This window comes from Aegilops tauschii, chromosome 7 (genome assembly GCF_002575655.3).
Source record: "Aegilops tauschii subsp. strangulata cultivar AL8/78 chromosome 7, Aet v6.0, whole genome shotgun sequence".
Classification (NCBI taxonomy): Eukaryota; Viridiplantae; Streptophyta; class Magnoliopsida; order Poales; family Poaceae; genus Aegilops; species Aegilops tauschii.
In genome coordinates, this window is record NC_053041.3 from 172,883,332 (window position 1) to 172,904,215 (window position 20,884).

Consider the following 20,884-nt stretch of genomic DNA (forward strand, 5'->3'; position numbering starts at 1 on the left):
TGGCCCGGGGCCTGTTTAGCCCAAAGCCAGAAGGGCAGCGCCGGTCGACCGGCCCAACCGCGCAGCCACCCGATTCGGTCGCGTGCAACTATTGGACTGGGTCATCCCTCCTTCGTCTTCTTCTTCCCACATGCTCACCATACACAGAGCACTGCTTCCCCACCCCCCAACCCCTTGCCGCTTCCATACATCAAAAGGTAGTGTCTGCCCCGTCAGTCGTCGATGTGGCCGACGAGCACCGACGAGGTCCCGCCACATGGCCACGGGGATTGCAGCATGGTTGCCTGTGGGTCCCAAGCGCACGGTCATCATGGATGCAGCTCTAATGATGGCTTGTTCTAACACTCGATCGCCAAGCTTGCAGCCTCTCTCGTGTCACAGGCTCTGGTTCCCCATCATCGTCCACTAACACCGTCGTGCTCTATTGAAGAACTCAACGAACAGAAATCTCCGATGGTCAATTAAAGCAAAAAATGGTTCCAGCCAAAATTGACATTTGATTCCACCAGAAAAACATAGCAGCAAACTCCGAAAAGTCCAATTGTAGCAAAAGAGCTAGTCGGTTCCAACAAAAACCACGCCGCGTGTGAAGGCGCGTTTCGATTCCAGCACCAGTGGGCACTGGTTCCAGCGAGTCGCCTTGCAGGTTGTAGCAAACGCTGACACCGGTTTCCAACAAAGTGTTGGTCAGTTCGTAGCAAAACGATGATGACGGTTCTAACAATTGGTGACCATGCTGATAGCAAATCGTCAGTTCGAGCATATTCTGTATACCCTCGTTCCAGCATCATGTTTGTTTGTTGCATCCCCCGCGTCGACACTCCCCCCGCGCCGCAACTCATGTTAGTGCTCGTCGCAGCAAAAACAGCTAGCACCCCCCCCCCCCCCCCCCCCCCCCCCACACACACACACACCCCACCACCACCACCACGGCAGTTCGTCGCCCAAGCTGCAAAGCCTCTCCATGCTGGTTGTCATCGTGCGGCAACAGGCGGTGGGGGTTGTGGTGGAAAAATAGAGAAAGTGGTGGTGGAGAATGAATGGGACGGACGCGACCAAATGAATAAGGCCAGTTCGAGTTGTGCATGGACCCACGCGGCGAGTGCGGTCGTGGGGAAACGTGTGCGTACGATGTGGGCACATTAGATGACGGGCACAAGACAATGGCAGGTCATCTTACTCGAGGTGACTCACCGTCAGAGCTATGTGTTGCCCATACCAAGACGTAATACATCTCGCCTACAATGCGGAGCTACTAGGCCGTCCCAGTTTTATAGTTGCATGTGATTATTTTTGTTTTCGATCTGTTTTTTCAATGTTTTAAATTGGTTTCTTCGGTTTTTCTACATTTCTTCAGGGTTTCCTTTTTTTTTCTTTTCTTTGGGGTTTTGTTTTCTTAACACATCCCTATTTTTTTCTCATACACATTGTACATTTTTCGCATACATCAGGAATATGTTTTTATACACGATTAACACTTATATATATATTATTAACATTGTTTTCAAAGTTATCTTTTGACGTCTATTTTCTCATACACATCTAAAATTTTGGTATACATGTTTTACATTTTCCAAATCCATGATTAATTTTTTAATACACATTGAGACATTTTTTTAATGATACAAAATATTTTTTGAAACTATGTGAACATTTTTTACATTTTAGAAACTTTTGTTTTCAAAATGTCAAAAATATGTTTTGAAAAAATATGAACATTTCTAAAAATATAACATACAATTTTTATAATTACGGGAACATATATTTTTGGAATTTATACCATTTTCAGAAATTTCAAATATATTTTTTGAAATGCGTGAACATTATTTAATAGTGCGACATTTTTTAATGCTATCAGCATTTTTTAAAATTTACAATAACAAAAAATACATTGTGTTGACATTTTCAAATTGGCGGTTTTTTAATATAAGTTGTGGAACATTTAGAGATGAAAAATTGAAAATATGAGCAAAAGAAAAAACCAAAGAAATTTGAACTAACCTTCATGATGCTAATTAGGCCGGTCCAACTGGGCACTCGCTACAGGCGAGTGGTTGCTCGGTCTCGCACAAGGTGATATATAGCCATGCCTGTAAGATTGAAAGCATGTCTAGAGGGGGGGGGGGGGGGGTTAGACTAGTTGACCAAAAAAAACCTAACATTTTTCCAATTTTAGTTGTAGGTTGATTCTAGCAAGTCAAGTATCACAGTACACATGCAATTCTAAGAGTATGGCAGCGAAAAGTAAAACATTGCACATGTAGGTAAAGAAGGGGTTCGGATATTTCAAACGCAATGAAGACACGGTGATTTTTGGCGTGGTTCCGATAGGTAGTCCTATCGTACGTCCACGTTGATGGGGACTTTAACCCACAGAGGATAACAGTTGCACGAGTTCACGGAGGGCTCCACCCATGAAGGGTCCACGAAGAAGCAACATTGTCTATTCCATCATGGCTTACATCCATGAAGGACTAGCCTCACCCGAGTAGATCTTCACGAAATAGGCGATCTCCTTGCCCTTACAAACTCTTTGGTTCAACTCCACATGATCTTGGAGGCTCCCAAGTGACACATAACCAATTTAGGAGACACCAGTCTCCAAAGGTAATAGATGTTGTGTTGGGAATGAACTCTTTGCTCTTGTGCTTCAAATGATAGCCTCCTCAACAATCAATCTCTCGCACACAAATTTGGCTTCGGTAGGAGAAGGGTTGGAGTGGAAAGTAACCTGAAGAGGCTAGAAATCAAGGTTCAAATGGTAGGAATGAAATCTCTTGATCTCAACACATGAGCAGGTGGTTCTCCCTTGAATGGTGGAAGCTGTGGTTCGTTCTGATGGCTCTCTTACAGAGCAAGAGGGGGTGAAGGGGTACAAATAGCCTCCACACACTACAAAAAAATACACTTCCGTGATGATACGTGTTTGTCACAGTAGGTCATGTTTTTTTGTCATGCATGTACATCCATGACGATTTTATGACAGAATCAAGATAGTCATACCTGTGTTGTCGTAGAAGTGTTCCATGACATTACCAAAAATATTATCACGGAAGTGTCCACTTCCATGACGATAAATGGCGCGTCATGTAAATGCTTTCATCAAGGGTAACCGACACGTGGCATCCACCGTAACGGGTCACCGTTAAGCTATCGGGTTCCGGTTTGGATCCGATAACCCGTTAACAGCCCGGACCAATGGGGATTTTCCACGTGTAAAATCATCATTGGCTGGAGGAAACACGTGTCTGCTTCTCGGTGGGCCAGATGTCGTCCGTCCAATGGAGGAGACATGCCTATGATACGTCGACACGTGGCAGGGCCCAACAGATGCCCATATAGGTTAAAAAGGCCAGCCCAGTCAAAGGCCCGTAGTATTTACTCCGGTACTAGTGGGCCAGCCAAATAACGGCCTGTTTAAACATGGCCCATTTACGGCCCAAAACCAGATCTGGCCCGTTAATTGTTAGCCGAATATTTGGGCCAATTACGGCCCAGTGACATTTCGGCCTATTAGAGGCCCGATGTAGACAGGGGCCCATTTTAGTCTGGTGTCTCTTTCGGCCTAGGAATGGCCCGTGCTGACCATGGGCCATATATGGTCCCACGCGACATCCGGCCCTCTAACGGCCCATGAGAAAGGTGGCAATAGTTCAGCCCAACGTGACTTTGGGCCTGTTAAAGGCCTGCCATATAATTCGGCCCGTTGATGCCTGTACTAAGCTTTCGGCCTCTTAAAGGCCCATGATATCAGTGGGCCAACTAAGGCCCGAGATATGTTTCGGCCTGGTAATGGCCCGTCATATAACTGGCGAAAAAAGGTCCGGTCTACATTTCAGCGTGCTGAAGGACCGTCGACGACTAATGAAAATTGAGGCCCAACATGCATTTCAGCCTGCTAAAGGCCCATGATTTCTTCTGGGCCGTAACAGGCCAGCAGAATATTCAGCTTGTTAATGGCCCAAAGCTACATGGGCCCAACTAGCGCTGGTCCACTAAAGGCCCAACTAAACTTTGGGCCGAATATAGGCCCGTGTAAGTTGTGGGCCTAGCGCAAAGTGTGAAGACCCCAATGGCCTTTCAGGCCCAAGAAAGTTGCAGGTTGGCCCAATTATGGCCCGCTAAAAGGTAGGCCCGTTAGAGGCGAATGTTTCGGCTCGGTCGACTACATCAGAATTTTTTCAGATAGCGAATGATGGCAGTAACTAGTAGGAATTAAGAACAAACCTACTCTATATAATAAAGAAATTCCGACATAGTAACTTAGAATAATCCTACACTATACAATAAAGGATTTATGGTATATTACATCCACTGGGCATCGAAGTTCGCCACCAGTGATCATAAAGCGCAACGAAGAAGCAGATTACAAAAACTGAGCGCTATTGCAGCGTAACAAAATAATACTGAACCAAGACCACTTCCAAGACAGTTCAAGAAAGGTTAGCCTTGCGCGGGAACTACTGCGCAAGCTGCTGAGCAAGGCCGTGAGACCGACCTTGCATGTCAGTCATAGCTTCCAGGTGTAGCTGTTTAGCAATGAGGTTCTCATTGGTGTTCTCCGCAATCTTTCTTTGAGATAGGACTTCAAGTCGAAGTTGAGTTGCAGAATGCCTTTCTACTATAACTTGGGACTGAAGAGGTCGAACTGATTCAGACAGCGAATTCTGTGAGCTTGTCTGACTGCTAGTCTCAAGTAACTTGAACACTGCATAAGACAAGACTTTGGGGTTGTCTCGCTATCTTCAAGATGTTTTGCCTTCTTTGCTGCAATATATGTTGGGTTTGTCTCACAGCCTTCAGCAGACTTGTGCATGCCATATCACCCTGAAACAAGCAGAGAGATGACAGGTTTTGCACGTGTATAAACAAAGATGATAACTGTGCTGTCAATTCCATCCAATTTCAAATTAGAAAATAAAGAGTAAGTTCAAAATATCAATAGCATAATTTGGCATTGTTCATAATGCGGGGAGCTTCACCACACTACTGGATTACCATGTCAACATAACAAGCATAGATGAAGGGCAAAGACAATCATTGTATCATCAGCCACATCAGTAAGATAAAACAGGAGATGACAAGGTGCAAACATGGGTTGCTTCACCACACACTGGATTATAGATCCACAAAAACAAGCATACATATAGGTAGTATTGAGTAATGTGCATGGTATGAATAAGGAATTTGGTTTGACAAGTAAAACTTGGAACTTACGTTGTTGCAAACATGCATTTTGATAGAAATAGCAAACTAAACAGCAGTTAACGATACGGAGCATGAGGAAATTAAACAACAGTTGAGGATAAAGGCTTTAGAAGGACTGACTTACATTAACAGTTAACACCTGCCCTTCTCCATGTCAAGGGAAGGATAACTCAAGAATTTCAGCACAGAATCTTCTTCATAAGCATTGCATGTACTCTACATTTTGTAGAGAGTAATTATAGATATGGTAATACTGGAAGGGATAGAGGATAATGAAGATAAGATGCCGATTGATGCTACATAATCAACTACCAATCCCTGGAAGTACAAGCATTACAGGACAAAATGTACTGACAAGAGCAATGGGCTACACTTATGCACTGGCATTGTTTGTGTATTCAACTTTTTGGTAAGATTAAATATAGATCTGATACTTTTTAGTAAATAGTGGGCGAGGGAGATAAGATGCAGAATGCTACATAACGAACCAATCCCTCTTCCCGTAATATAAGAGTGTTTTGAACACTGGTGTACTGTACAAAACGTTCTTATATTATGGGACGGAGGGACTAGCTGTTAATGTAAGTACAGTGATAGACGACGTTCAGTCCTTACAAGAGGACTGCAGAGCTAAACCTCTTCAAAAGCATTGGGGTGATTCTAAATTTATGTAAGAGTCCATATGGATCTTATAATGTCCACCAAATGGACGATAACGAGGCTAACATGTGCAGTGATGCTACATAATCAACCAGCTATGAAAGTAAGTATGGTCATACAGGGCAAGAGGTACTCAGAAGAGCAATGCAGTGTGCAGCATAGTTGCGAGATTCCGTGGTCCCTTGAGAATGAATGTTCTTCTGCAAACAGTTTTCGTACAAGTGAGACGTTAAGGCACATGCAGAAATGTAGTTCAAATTTTGATGTGAAATCATAGACAGTACCTTACCCTGTAGACGAGACCAATGTGTAACAAGATTATTCCAGTCACTGTCTGATAAATGTAGCACCGGAGACTTTACAGAAATTTTGTTTAGAGGCTTTCCATCGAAGTGCACTTGCCTCAGGTTGGAACGATACTTCATTAACGAGTGCTTGAAAAGTGCAACGACTCTTGCTCGTCTTGACAATCCAGTTTGGTCCTCGCCTATTTAAAAGAATGAAATCTGTGTCTTCTGTCAGCAGAAATATATGCAATAATTACCATGAATAACATTAGTACATTACTTACGCGTAAGTTGCGGAGGAAGACATGAAATTGTTCTGTGTCTGCGGTATAATCTTTCCATGAAGGAAAGATGCGCACAAAGTTCCTGACAACAATATAAGCTTCGTCTTCTAAACTGGGAAGAAATGGAATAGGGGTCCTATTTGCTGCAATTGGGGCTCTCTCTCTCGTTCGAAAAGGGATTTGGAAACTGGATTTGGTGTACTCTTTGCGGAATGGGGGGTTTTGCATTGTAGAGCTGGTGCTATGTCAACTGGCATCATCATATGTTTGCTGCAGTTGGGGTCTGCTGAGTTGGGGCATCAGAGATGACAAGTGTAATAGGGCTAGAGTCTGCTAGAGTTGGGGTTTTGTGGGTCAAGTGATATTGCAACTACACCTAATGAGCTATTTGATTTATCCGGTGTCACTACATTTTCCAAATACTTTGCTCGTGCTCCTCCGCGATCAGCAATGTCGGATTCGGTGCTCCGCAGACCCTAGATAGATTCGAACTCTGGGGTGCGTGCGAAGAACTCAACCTCCCAGTCCGCCAACTCATCGATCGCTTGGCCTAGCTCGATGAACTGGAAGGAAATGGGAGACAACAGTTTACCCAGGTTCGGGCCACCTTGCGGTGTAAAACCCTACTCCTGCTTTGTGGTGGATTAGCCTCGAGGTGGGCTGAGGATGAACTAGTACAGCGGGAGAACAACCTCAGGAGGCGTGTTCTTGTGTTTGTGCAAGCTGGTGGAGGTGCGGGTGCTCTGGATCCGGATCCCTCTCTATGGTGGTGGCTAGGCTATACTTATAGTGGCTTTGGTCCTCTTCCCCCAAAACGAAGGCGGGAAGGGATCCCACAATGGCCAAATTCGAAGGGGGACAACTAGTACACCTTATCCTGACGAAAGGCGGTCTTCGCCTGCAAAGCTTCTGGTCGTGACGCCACGGTGGGATCGACGATGACCTCCGTCCTGCCGTCCTGGCAGTCTTGGTCTTGTTGCATGGAAATGGAAACCTTTGGTTGATGCCTCGGGACTCCGCGCCTGCGCTTGCCTCTTTAGCACCAAATAGGAAACCTGCTATACCGTGTCCGCTCGCACCAGCCTGGCCTTGGTCATCACGGCTTGCGTAATCCGAGCCTCATGAGGTGAGGGCTTGCATAGAAATCTCCGAACCTCAGGAGCCTGCCTAAGGAGGCCACTCCTTCTGGAGGTCTTGGCGTCGTCCGCCTCACGAGGCTTGGCCCCTCGCGAGGGTCTTGCGTTACTGGTGCCGAAGATGGGCTGTACCAAGCCGTTGATTTAGCCACGCCGTGGGCCGCAGGCAGGCAAGTCTGGGTACCCCGGTTCCCAGAACGCCGAAAGTAGCCCCTGGGCCCAAGGCGCGCTCGGACTTGGCTTCGAGGAGAAGCCAAAGGGCAAGGGCGGAGCGTCGGGCCCCAACCCTCGGTCGACATGTGGCGCTTGATGAGACATGGGCGTCTCCGCTTCCCCATGCTGCCTCGGCAACCGTCCTGGGCTGACAAAAAGGTTGGCGCCTGCCGCTGAGCCTTCATTGCCTTCCCTTCGTCTTGCTCCAGATCCCCTTCTCTTCCTACTCAGAGCGCCTCTAGATCTTCCAACCTCTCCCGGACTTGCCACCGATGACGACGGAGAAATCGAAGTATGTAACTCCTGCCGCGCGCTCGGCCTCCTCGCTTGGGCCAGCCTTCAGTGCATCCACCGTCACTGAGGAGAAGCATCTTGGCGCCGTGCTCCCGCTGACGGCGAGCAGCACCAACGAGGGATGGGAGACAGCGCTTCGGGTTGGCTCCGCCAATCCATAAACCTTGGGGGAAACCTTCTACCCTTTCTTCCTGCATAGTTTCTTTGCTGGGCTTGTCCCCCCTTCTCCAATTTATTCTTCGCCGTCCTCGACCATTACCAGATCCATGCCCTTCATCTTCATCCCAACTCCATCCTCCTCCTGTCGATCTTTGGCTTCTACTGCGATGCGTTCGTGGGGGTGGCGCCCTCTATTTCGCTGCTCCGCCACTTCTTCTACCTCCGGATGGGCAGCACCCAGTGCTCCGGGTACGTTTGCTTCATCGCATGTCACGGTAGCAACGCGATCTCGAGGGTCGGGAAGAAGGTAGAGGACTTCCGGCACAAGTAGATCTTCATGGACGCCAAGCGCTCTCATGCTCATCTGGAACTGCCGACCGTGTTGCCGACGAAGATGGACTGGTGGGCTCACGAGAAGCTCACCGACCCTCGGGCGGAGCTGCTGCTGGAGAAGATGACGGGTGACCTGAAGGCGAAGAAGCTGACAGGGGCCATGCTCATCAGGGATTTCCTGACGCAGCGCCTGGCTCCGCTCCAGGCGCACTCGCGCTCTCTGTGGAGCCTTAAGGGCGCGGAAGACGACCTCCGGCTGCGCTCGGACGACTTGTCCGACGAGCAGCTGAGCAAGGCCGTGCGCACCTTGCTCAAGAAGGACACGAGCGGCCTCCCATAAGCCTATCTCCCGCTGAACCGCCGCGACGACGGGGCGAAGGTGGCCGCCACCATGCCCGTCTTCAACGAGCGAGGGCTCGTGTCGCCGAAGCTTCGCCAGTCCCCAAACTCCCCGGTGTCGGTGTCCTCCGGCGAGGTCTCTGGGGAGGAAGAGGAGGGGGACTCGAAGGCGACCTTGGAGGGGGTGGGGAGACCTCTCCCCCGCGGTAGAGCGAGCTCCTTCGCGTCCTCTCCGATGATGACGATGCCGATGAGTACCTGGCCGAGGGGTCGTCGCGCTCCATCGGGGTTGCCACGAGATCCAGGGGCATCCCCTTGAGGAGGCTGAAGTAGGGGACCCCGAAGAAGGGTGGGACGGTGTCGCTTCCTCGGGACGATGCCTCCACCTTATCGCCGACCGCCAACATCGCAGAGCCGACCGTCGCGTGCTCGCCCGCTCCTGAGAGCGCGACAAAGCCTATGCCCAGGAAGCTCGGGGGCGCCGCACTCCTGGCCAAGAGGAGGGCAGACATTGCTGCTGACGAGTAAGTAATTCACCTTGTTTTTGCTTCTCATGTTTGACGCCGTGCTCAAGACGCCCTCCTCCTGGTGGTCACGCTGCAGCCGGTGCTGAAGAGGAAGAAGGAGGAGGCCAGGGCCTCTGATGCCAAGCGGCCTGCCGTGGCCACAATGACTCTGGTGCGGGAAGAAGAGGCCGCCTCGCGTCCTCCTGCGACTCAGCTGGCCTCTCGAGGCTCGAGGGTCCAGCATCAGGAGAAGGCCGCCCCTGTGGCCAAGCCAGCTCCGGAGGCCCCTGTCGTCAGTGCGCCCGCTGAGGGTCTGAGGGCTCCGGAGCCCCCTGCCGCCCCTGCTGCCGTTGCTTCATCAGCCCAGGCGCTGGTGTCACCTCCTCCCCAAGCCGTCACGCTGGTGGACCATGGTTCCTCTGCCATGCCCGGTGCTTTGGAGGATGCCTTCTCTGCGCTGGACCGGCTCTGGGCTGATCTTCGGGGCGCCGACTGGCGCATGGCGACGGAGCATCTGGGGCTGGTCTTGGGGTGGCTCCAGGCTGACTCGTCCGTCAGGGTAGCCTGGGGCCAGGCCGAGGCCGCCGCCGAGGAGGGCAGGAAAGTGGCCGGCATGGCCATAGCTGCTCACGACGCAGCGACCGCTGAGAAGCACTGCCGCACGGCAAAGGCCGAGCTGAAGGCCCTCCATGATGAGCAGGCGGCCCGCACCCGCCAGCTCGATGAGCAGGAGGAGGAGCTGAAGGCCCCAGAGGCTGTGCTCGCCAACCACGACACTGAACTAGAGCAGGCAGCCCAGGAACAGGCTGCGGAGTGGAGCCCGCCTGGAGAAGCTGAAGGAGGAGACAGGAATGACCCAGGCATCCCCCACCAAGCTTGTCTCCAAGGAGAAGGCCCCGCTGGAGGCCAAGGAGAAATCCCTGGCCGCATCCGAGAAGGCGACCGCCGCGGGGCGCGACGCCTTCGTCTCCCTCGAGCTGAGGTCCTGCAAGGCACTGCACGACCTTTACGGGGAAGGGTACGAGAAGCCGCTGGCGACTCCGGAGGAAGGCCCCTCTGGGCTGCTTCCCAAGCTTGTCGCGGCGCTCGAGGGCATCATCGTCGGAGTGGGCCACATGGTGGAGGGAGAGGCACGCGTGCTTTTTACCTCAGCCGCAACGTGCATCTTCATCCACCTCCATCTTCAGGACCCCAACTTCGACCTTGGTGCGTTGCTCGAACCTGTAGAGCCTGAGCTCCACGACGCTGCCGCCGAGGCCGTGAAGAAGCAGGTGGAGGCCCTGCTGTAGAAGTTCCTCTGGGTCGACCTTGCGGCCGCGGCTGATGGCAAGGACGGCGGCGGCATTGTCGATGATAGGCCTCCCCAGGCGGGCGACGGTGGTGTCCAAGGCTGAGGAAGAGGCTTGAAGGCGGCGCTTCCCCCTATTTTAATCCTGCAACATTTATCGTGCCTCGTGGACGCATAAGAACTTATGCTTTGAGCTTTTAAGAGACAATTTGTTTTGTAATAATTTGCTAGGGTTCTGCGATTTCCTTTCCGTTTGCTTTAGTGTTCTGCGTCGGCAGGTCCCGCCCCCCCGCATACCTCAGCAGCCATTGGGTTGTCTGGATCACCAGGACGAGACCAAGGGGTGAGGGGCTACGTGACCAGTGAGGCTCCTGAGTCGCGATGCTCAGGAGTCCCCCTTGACGTACGAACAACCCTCAGGAAGGAGATGCGGGTGTAGGTTTTAGCATTCCGTGTCGGCAGGGCCCGGCCCCGCGCATACCTCGGCCGCCGTTGGGGCGTCCGGATCACCAGGACGAGACCAAGGGGTGAGGGGCTACGAGACCGGTTAGGCCCCTGGGTCGCGATGCCCAGGGGCCCCCTTGACGTACGAACAACCTTCCATACCTTTCCTCATCGAGCTCTCACTCTTGAGGGGCGCGCTAAGACCGGGTCCGAGGGACCTGGCGAGGTGGCGTATGCCAGGCGGGACCTGAGCGTAGCCCCCATGCCCAGCCCCCTCACGTGACTCTCCCGAGGGGAAAGAGGCGCAGTGAGGCTGAGCAGCGAGCCTGGTGGCTCTCCCGAGGTTACTGCAGCCGTTAGGCTGCCCTTAGTTGTTTATTCACCAGCGTGGAGCATGGTGCTTCCGCTCTTGCACGGGCATAGCCGCTCCTCGACCGTGTCATCCGCCAGCGCGGAGCATATGGGGCTTCCACTGGTACGTGGGTGGGAGCTCCCTCTGAGGGGAGACTCTGGGGCGTGTACAGCCCCATCCTGACACGTGGCTTGCACGACGGGACTAGAGCAGGTGTGTATGGGCACTCGTGAGCCAGCGCGGGACTCACGAGGCCCTACCTCAAGGCGGGTTGCGCTTGAATTTGATTCAGAACACTTGTGATTGTCCTGCGAGATGGTTAGGTAACCTGCGCCGAGTGAATCTCTTGAGGTTATCGCATGAGAAGGCCAAACACCAATGACCCCAGGAGGTGACGTGAACGGGGCCGGCCCGCCAAACAGAGCTCAGCCGTTGGGTTTGTCGACACTGCAGGGACGGACCCAAGCACAGACGTCGTGCCCAGTCTTCTCATGCGAAAGTCCTGAAGAAAGACAACCGGCGCGCGGCTCCCGTGGCGGCGAGGCACCGGGTCGCGCGCCCTAAATTATCCGCTCCGATTAGCTCATGCGAGAACAAGGCACCAAGGACCATGGGAGGTGACGTACACGGGAGCTGGCCCGTGAGCCAGAGCTGAGTCACTTGGGTTTAGCGACGCTGCAGGGACGAACCCGAGCACAGACGCCGTGCCAGTCCTTAATCATGAGGCGGTCGTGGGCGGGTTTGCAAGGGCATACGACGTTCATAGCGACGAAGCACTGGACAGACAGGTGATAATCATAAAGCAACTCATGGAAAGGGTAAAGCCAACTCTGATAGATGCAAAGAACGATACATGCCATAGGGACGGACCCACGCGGCTTGGGCATAATGCAGCCCGAGGGGCGCCCCCAACTGAACAAACTAAAAAGTGTCACTTGGCGCCGTTGCTGAAGAGGTGTTGGAGTAGCTGAAGATGCGTTCTGCGAAAGTCGCTCCTCACGAGTCGCCCAGGTCCTGAACCTCGTGAGGCTCTGGAGGCCCGGGGGGCTCGCGAGGATCCATCACCATCTTCGATAGGATCGCTTGGTGCCTGGCCTCATGAGCTGCCAGGATGCCCCGCATGTGGTGCTGGTGCATGGCAGCCCTGCTCAGCAAACCGAAAGGCATGCGAACATAGCTGTGAGGGGGGCCCTCGCACTGGCCAACATGGGACGGCCAGAAAAGCTCCTGAGATACGGCTATGTTGAGCCCTATGATGTTCACGCAGATGCGCAGCTCGCTACCCTCATGAGGGGAGGGAGCTGCGCTGGGTGGTGCAGGGCGACGCTCGCCTCGCATGGCTCTTGCCTCCTGAAGCTCCTTGGTTGCCTTGGTGATGAACTCCTGAGTGTTTGGTGCTGCGCACCCTGCGCTCTCTTCGCGGATGCGTGCATTGAGGCACGCCTCCACATGGTGCCTGAGTGCCTCCCTCGTGACGTTGGCCAGGTCAGATGCCCTCCAGAGGAGAGCCCCCGAGCCCAACCTGAGAGGGGAACCGAGCGCGCCTTCCTATGGGAGAGGGGAAGGCGCACCGTCAGTGGGCGCAGGGCCTGAAGCTTGGTCGTCGGACAACCCATCCTCCTGAGGTCCTAGGCGCAGTTGCTTCTTCTTCTTCTTGGGGATGGCCTCAGGAGGGTAGGTAGTGTCCTCGTCATCTGGGTTCTCGACCACCGCAGCCTGGTAGGCATGCTCGAGAGAGCACACCGCTTCCTTTTCACCGCAGGCAACCGTGATGATACCGCAACTTCTTGGCATCTTGAGGACATTGTAGCCATGATGAGTCGCGGCCATGAACTTGGCCAGGGCCGGATACCCAATGATGGCGTTGTACGGGAGGCAAATGTGGGCGACGTTGAAGTCGATGAGCTCAGTGCGGTAGTTGTCGCGCTTGCCAAAGGTGACAGGGAGGCAGATCTGCCCTATCGGGGTGGTGGAGCCCTCGGTCACTCCTGAGAAAGGCTTGGTAGGCTGAAGCTGGTCGTACGGCACCTAGAGCCTGTCAAATGTTTCGACGGAGAGGACATTGAGTCCCACGCCGCCATCAATGAGTGTCTTGGTAACGAGAATGTTGCTGATGGTAGGCGAGCAGAGCATTGGGAGGGCGCCGGCAGTGGCCACGCACTTGAGCTGGTCAGTAGAGTTGAAGGTGATGGCGTACTTGGACCACCTTCGCGGACGCGTCGCCTCGAGCTTGGGGAGGGCCGTGTTCACCTTGCGAGCGAACTGCTTGAAGATGCGATGGGAGGCAGGGGCCTGAGCGCCACCCAGGATGCAAGTGATGGCACGAGGCTCTTGAAAGCCCCTAGCCCCATCATCGTGGTGGTGGTCTTCATTCCTCCTTGGTGGTGGTGGCAGTGGAGGAAGGCCAGCGTTGCCCTGAGGTGAGTCCTCACGAGGCTGATCCCTCCAGGGACCCTCGCGAGGCTGGCCCTGCCAGTGGTCCTCACGAGGCTGATCGCGCCAGTCCTGGCGGGGGTCACGGTTGTCCCGGCGTCCTCCGCCTCGGCCTCCTCCGCGGTAGTAACCTCAGTCGTTGCGCTCGAGGCGACGACCGAGGTGCCCATCGCGGATGGCCCTGAGCTCTTGGCAGTCATTGGTGTTGTGGCTGTGCACGCTGTGGAAGACGCAGAACGGGCGGCTGCCCTTAGATGACTCTAGGTGGTCACAGCCCCGCTTCATCTTGGGTTCGGTCGCGAGCACATCTGGTCCCTTGCACCACGTCCTTGGCCTTAGCCTTCTTGTCTTCTGGGTCGATCTCTGGGAGCTCGAGGAGGGAGAGGCGTCCTTCCTCAGCTCTTGCGCACTTGGTTGCCATGTTGAACATCTCCAGAGCCGAGCACAAGTCTTCGTGTATGGCGAGCTCTTCCTTCATCTTGACATCTCGGACGCCATCAGTGAATGCTGAAATGATGGCTTCGTCTGACACCTTGGGAATCTTGAGGCGGACATTGGTGAAGCGCTGGATGTATTTGTGCAAGGTCTCCCCTGGCTGCTGCTTGATGCACCGCAGGTCGCCCACGACGGGTGCGCGGTCGCGAGTACCTTGGAAGTTGGAGATGAAGCACTCTCGCATTTCATCCCAGGAGGAGATTGATCCCGCGGGGAGGTTCAGAAGCCACGAGCGCGCACCATCCTAGAGGGCCATGGGAAACCAGTTCGCCATGACCTTCTCATCGCAGTTGGCCGCCTCGATGCTTAGTTCATAGAGCTGTAAGAACTCAGCGGGGTCGGGGGTGCCGTCGTAGCGTGGAGGCAGATTTGGCTTGAACTTCCCTAGCCAGACGACGCGGCGCAGCTCCGGGGTGAACGCGCGGCAGCCGACCGCACTCACCGGGGCTCGTCGTGGAGGTGGAGCCTGATCTTGGCGCTCGCGCACTACCGCCTCGGGCAGTACGCGGTCTTGATGTGGCAGTGCTGGGAGTGCGCGCACCTCTCCTTGGGGCTGCCGCACCACCTGGCAGCTTTCCTCGTCGCGCTGGCGCCCTGTGCGGCGGGTCATGCCGTGGAGCCTCACGCCGTGGCTCGGGGATGACGTCTTGCCTCAGAGGTGGAGGGGGCGCACTGTGGGCCACATCGCCCGCAAGAGGCGGTGGGGGAGGCAGCGAGCGGGACGGCGCAGGGGCCTCTCCCGCGACACTGACGAGCTCGGCGTTGCGGTCCAACAGTCCTCATAGAGATCATTGGCCGGGCGATAGCGCAGGAGCTCGCGTGCCATGAGGAACGCAGCCCACGCGTTCGCCGGCCCTCGGTTGGCGTGGGATGATGAAGGGGCCGCCGGAGTCAGCGATGGACTGGCGGTGAGCCCATCACGTCGCACAGAAGGCTGCAGTGACGAAGCCTGCTCCTCATGAGCCCCAGGGCCGGTGGCAGTGATAACCCACAAGTATAGGGATCGCAACAGTTTTCGAGGGTAGAGTATTCAACCCAAATTTATAGATTTGACACAAGGGGAGCCAAAGAATATTTGCAAGTATTAGCAGCTGAGTTGTCAATTCAACCATACCTGGAGATTAATTATCTGCAGCAAAGTGATCAGTAGCAAAGTAGTATGGTAATTTTGATAATAGTAACAACAACAATAGTAACGGCAATAATGAGAGCAGTACTAACTTATCAAGAACAATATAGTAGAAATTTGTAGGCATTGGATCGACGATTTGTTAGATGATATTCATCATGTGACAGTCATAACCTAGGGTGATACGGCACTAGCTCCAGTTCATAAATATAATGTAGGCATGTATTCTGTAAATAGTCATACGTGCTTATGGAAAGAAACTGCATGACATCTTTTGTCCTACCCTCCCGTGGAAGCGGGGTCCAATTGGAAACTAAGGGATATTAAGGCCTCCTTTTAATAGAGAACCAGAACAAAGCATTAACACACAATGAATACATGAACTCCTCAAACTACGATCATCACCGGGAGTGGTCCCGACTATTGTCACTCTGGGGTTGCCGGATCATAACACGTAGTAGGTGACTATAACTTGCAAGATCAGATCTAGAACATAGATATAATGGTGATAACATAAACGGTTCAGATCTGAAATCATGGCATCCAGGCCCAAAGTGACAAGCATTAAGCATGGCAAAGTCATACCAACATCAATCTCAGAACATAGTGGATACTAGGGATCAAGCCCTAACAAAACTAACTAGATTACATGATGAATCTCATCCAACTCCTCACCGACCAGCGAGCCTACGAAGGAATTACTCACTCCCGGTGGGGAGCATCATGGAATTGGCGATGGAGAAGGGTTGGTGATGACGAAGAACGAAGATCTGGCCTCAGACGGACACTAGATCTGGCCTCCTGATGAAGAACAGGAGGTGACCGCGGCTCCGTCTCGTGGAACGCAATAATTCTTTCTCTCCTCATTTTTCTGGAAAAATAGGATTTTATAGCGTCGGTTTCAGGGTCTGCGGGGCCACCAGGTGGGGATAACCCACCTGGGCGCGCCTGGAAGGGGGCGCGCCCTGGTGGGTTAGGCCCACCCAGGTGCCCCCCTCTAGTGGTTCTTGGCTCCAGAAATTCTCTTTATTGATATAAAAAATCCTTGCAAAGTTTCGTTCCATTCCGAGAACTTTTATTTCTGCACAAAAGCAACACCATGGTAGTTCTGCTGAAAACAGCGTCAGTCCGGGGTTAGTTTCATTCAAATCATGCAAATTAGAGTCCAAAACAAGAGGAAAAGCGTTAGGAAAAGTAGATACGTTGGAGACATATCAACTCCCCCAAGCTTAAACCTTTTCTTGTCCTGAAGCAATTCAGTTGATAAACTAAAAGTGAAAAAGAAAAACTTTTACGAACTCTTTTGCTCTTGTTTGCATAAATAAGCTTAAACAACACGCTGGTTTTCAGCCAACATTATAACTAACCATGCCGACAATAACTCTTAAAAATTATATTAACTTGTATCAATGGCACAATCAGCTAGCGAGCAATAATAAGATATCTCAAACAGCAACACGTTATCAAAACAACTATGATATAATATGACAATAGTGGTATCTCGCTAGCCCTTTCTGAAACCGCAAAACATAAATGCAGAGCACCTCCAAAGTCCAAGCAGCGACTAAACATTGTAATTCATGGTAGAAAAGATCTAGTCAAGATGCACCCCACATTAGCTACAGACAATGCATCAGCTTGACAGCAGTGCTCTCGGGTTCTGGCACATATTTTAGAAGGTGATGACACAACATAAAAGTAAATAGATAGTCCCTTCGCAGAGGGAAGCAGTGATTTGCAGAGGTGCCAGACCTCAAGTTTTTAAAACAGAGGTAAATGGAATTTTGAGAAATGCACCCTTCTTGTTTATTTCGCGACCATCAATTACCAATATACACGCTAGTGGCCCGTAGGAGTTTTTGTTTGATTATTTGAAAGATAAATTATTTTTGCAGTTTGGGACTGGGCATCCCTATTACCGCCCTTTTCTCGTGCGATGGTGACTAAATAAACACTCATCCTGAGAATAACCCGCTTAGCATCGAGGATACTGACTACCTCCTGTCGCTCCATGAACGATCTAGGCACACAAAAAGGATATTTATTTGAAGTTTTTAGAGGTGGCACATGCAAATTTACTTAGGGCGGCAGGGTAATACCGCATGTAGGTAGATATGGTGGACTCATCTGGAATAACTTGGGTTCAAGGTTTTGGATGTACATGTAGAGTTCCCAGAGGAGGATACCATATCATCATACTACATCACAATCATTTTAACACAATGTTGACATCCAAGATAAATCATTATCCACTCCTAGCTACTTATGCATGGCATGAGAAACTATAATCTCTAATTGTCATTGCAAACATGTTTAATCATAATGGGCTGAAGCATGGATACTAGGTTAAACATATTTACAAAAATAGAACAAGTCGAGTTCATACCCGTTTCTCTCTGCCACAGCTAGTTCATCAGATATCATCATTATTGCCTTTCACTTGCACGACCGAACAATATGAAAATAATAATAGTGCAAGAGTGCCGTGGACTAAGCTGGAATCTGCAAACATTTTATTCAACAAGAGAAGGCAAGGTAAAATGGGCTCTTTGTTAGATCAACAATAGTGCATATGAGAGCCACTCAACAATTTCATCGTGGTCTTCTCCTCGGTACGACTCAATAAAAAGAAAAGAAATTCAGAGAAACACACTGAAATATTTTTGGAGTTCTTGGTTTTCTTGAATAAGCAAATAACAGGGAAAAGCAAAAACGAGAAAAATATTTACACGGGAAAGCTCCCAACAAGCAAAAGAAGAACAAATCTTTTTGGGTTTTCTTTTTAGTGCTACAGCTAACTACTCTAGAAATAAAAATAAAAAAGAAGCAGGAAATATATTTGGATTTTCTGAAAGTTTTTCAAACACACAAGAAGAAAGCGAGAAAATAAATTTAACATGGATAATACAATGAAAAAGTGTGGACACCGACAACTGGAATGAAATGTATGAACATGAATGTAATGTCGGTGGAAATATGTACTCCCCCAAGCTTAGGCTTTTGGCCTAACTTGGTAATCAGTCAGTAGCCTGCATAGTAGTCGGGGTGGTAGCTCACAGAGGCTCTCGGTGCGGATGCCTCAGCCTGTCGTGCAGCCACAACCGCCGCGTTGTGAGCTCGGGCCTCGCTCTCAAGAACAAAATATATTCCCCTGCTGTGATAATCAAAGAGAGCAAGCGCAACCAAATATGTGTGCACAATAGAGTCTTGATTAAGCAACAATTTATAGGTGAAACTATGAGGTTCACCTTTAAGGATCTTATGGCGTTTCATAGCATCAAAGTCTAAATACTGCGTGGGTAAAATAGGGTCATGGGGCAAAGGTGAAACACCCAGCTCTCGTGCTAAATGTGTGGCATAAATGCCACCATAGAAATAACCACTATTAGCGTTGTGTTCCAACCTGCGTGCAACAATCGCTCCAAGATTATAGCTTCTGTCACCGGTGAGAGCGGTGCGTATGAGACTCAAGTCTGGAGCACAAAGTGTACTACAATCTTGTTTGCCCACTATACATTTTCCATTAAATAATGCAAAGTACTGAACTGCAGGAAAATGAATGCTCTTTATTCTTCCTTGCGTCACTCCCCTCGTCCCACCATAGCAAAGGCTAGTCAAAAATGTTTGGAACTCAGCTCTTGGTGGTTCGTCAAGAGAACCGCAGAACGGGATTTTGCAACGTTGAGCAAATCTTTCTAGTGATATGGTAAAAGGATTTTCATACAGTTTAAATGACACCCTAGACTCACGGGGATGGAATTTAAATCCTTTGACAAATGATTGAGTGAGAGTGTGGTGTTGATTGCACTTATCTGAAATGTAGGGACCGAGGTCGGCATTGTGAACATATTGCTCAAATTCCTCCTTAATGCCCACACTCACCATATAATCATCGCATGGCCATAGGCATGTTTTGGTGGCGGCATCTCGTATGGAACTTTCACTTGGTTCAACATAAGACCGACGAGCGCAGTTGTCACTAGAAGATGCCCCCGAGGATCTTCTCCTCGAAGAACTCCTTCCAAAAAGGTTCATCATGTTCACGTACAATTTTCTAAAACAAGAAATTTTGGGTGACAAAAATTTATCAACAAAATCTTTACAAGATTGGTAGCAACTACTCATAGGGATACATAGAGGCCATAGCAAGCATTCAAACTACTTAGAACTCTAAGAATTCAACATACAAGCTCATCTATAGCAGCACCAAGAGTAGCTAATTATTCATAATATAAACCAATAAAGCAAAAACTAATTGGACAAACAGAGGAGTCACATACCAAGCAACAATCCCCCAAAATAGTTTCAGAAACGGAGCTTCGAGCAAAGAGATCAAAATCCGCGGGTTTGAGAGCAAGAACACGAGAGAGAGAGAGAGAGAGAGAGAGAGAGCAATTGTGATTTTTTTCTGGAGGTAGGTGATGATGTTGTATGAAGAGATAAGTGAGGGGGCCCATGTGGGGACCGAGGGAGTCCTGGATTAGGGGGTCCTCGGATAGCCGGACTATATCCTTTGGCCAGACTATTGGACTATGAAGATACAAGATTGAAGACTTCGTCCCGTGTCCGGATGGGACTCTCCTTGGCGTGGAAGGCAAGCTTGGCAATACGGATATGTAGATCTCCTCCCTTGTAACCGACTCTGTGTAACCCTCGCCCCCTCCAGTGTCTATATAAACCGGAGGGTTTAGTCCGTAGGACAACAATAATCATACCATAGGCTAGCTTCTAGGGTTTAGCCTCTATGATCTTGTGGTAGATCAACTCTTGTAATACTCATATCATCAAGATCAATCAAGCAGGAAGTAGGGTATTACCTCCATCGAGAGGGCCCGAACCTGGGTAAACATCGTGTCCCCCGCCTCCTGTTACCATCCGCCTTAGACGCACAGTTCGGGACCCCCTACCCGAGATCCACCGGTTTTGACACCGACATTGGTGCTTTCATTGAGAGTTCCATTGTGCCGTCACCGTAAGGCTAGATGGCTCCTTCGATCATCGGCAATGATGCGATCCAGGGTGAGGTTTTCCTCCCGGGACAGATCTTCATATTCGGCGGCTTCATACTGCGGGCCAACTCGCTTGGCCATCTGGAGCAGATCGAGAGCTACGCCCCTGGCCATCAGGTCAGGTTTGGAAACTTGAACTATATTGCCGACATCCGCGGAGACTTGATCTTCGACGGATTCGAGCCCATGTCAGGTGCGCCGCAAAATCACGACGAGCATGACTTAGCTCTGCCGTCGGACAGTGTTCGGGAGATCACACCTGCAACTACTCCGGGCCTCAATCCGGAACAAATTGCGCCATCTGAGGACGGGTGG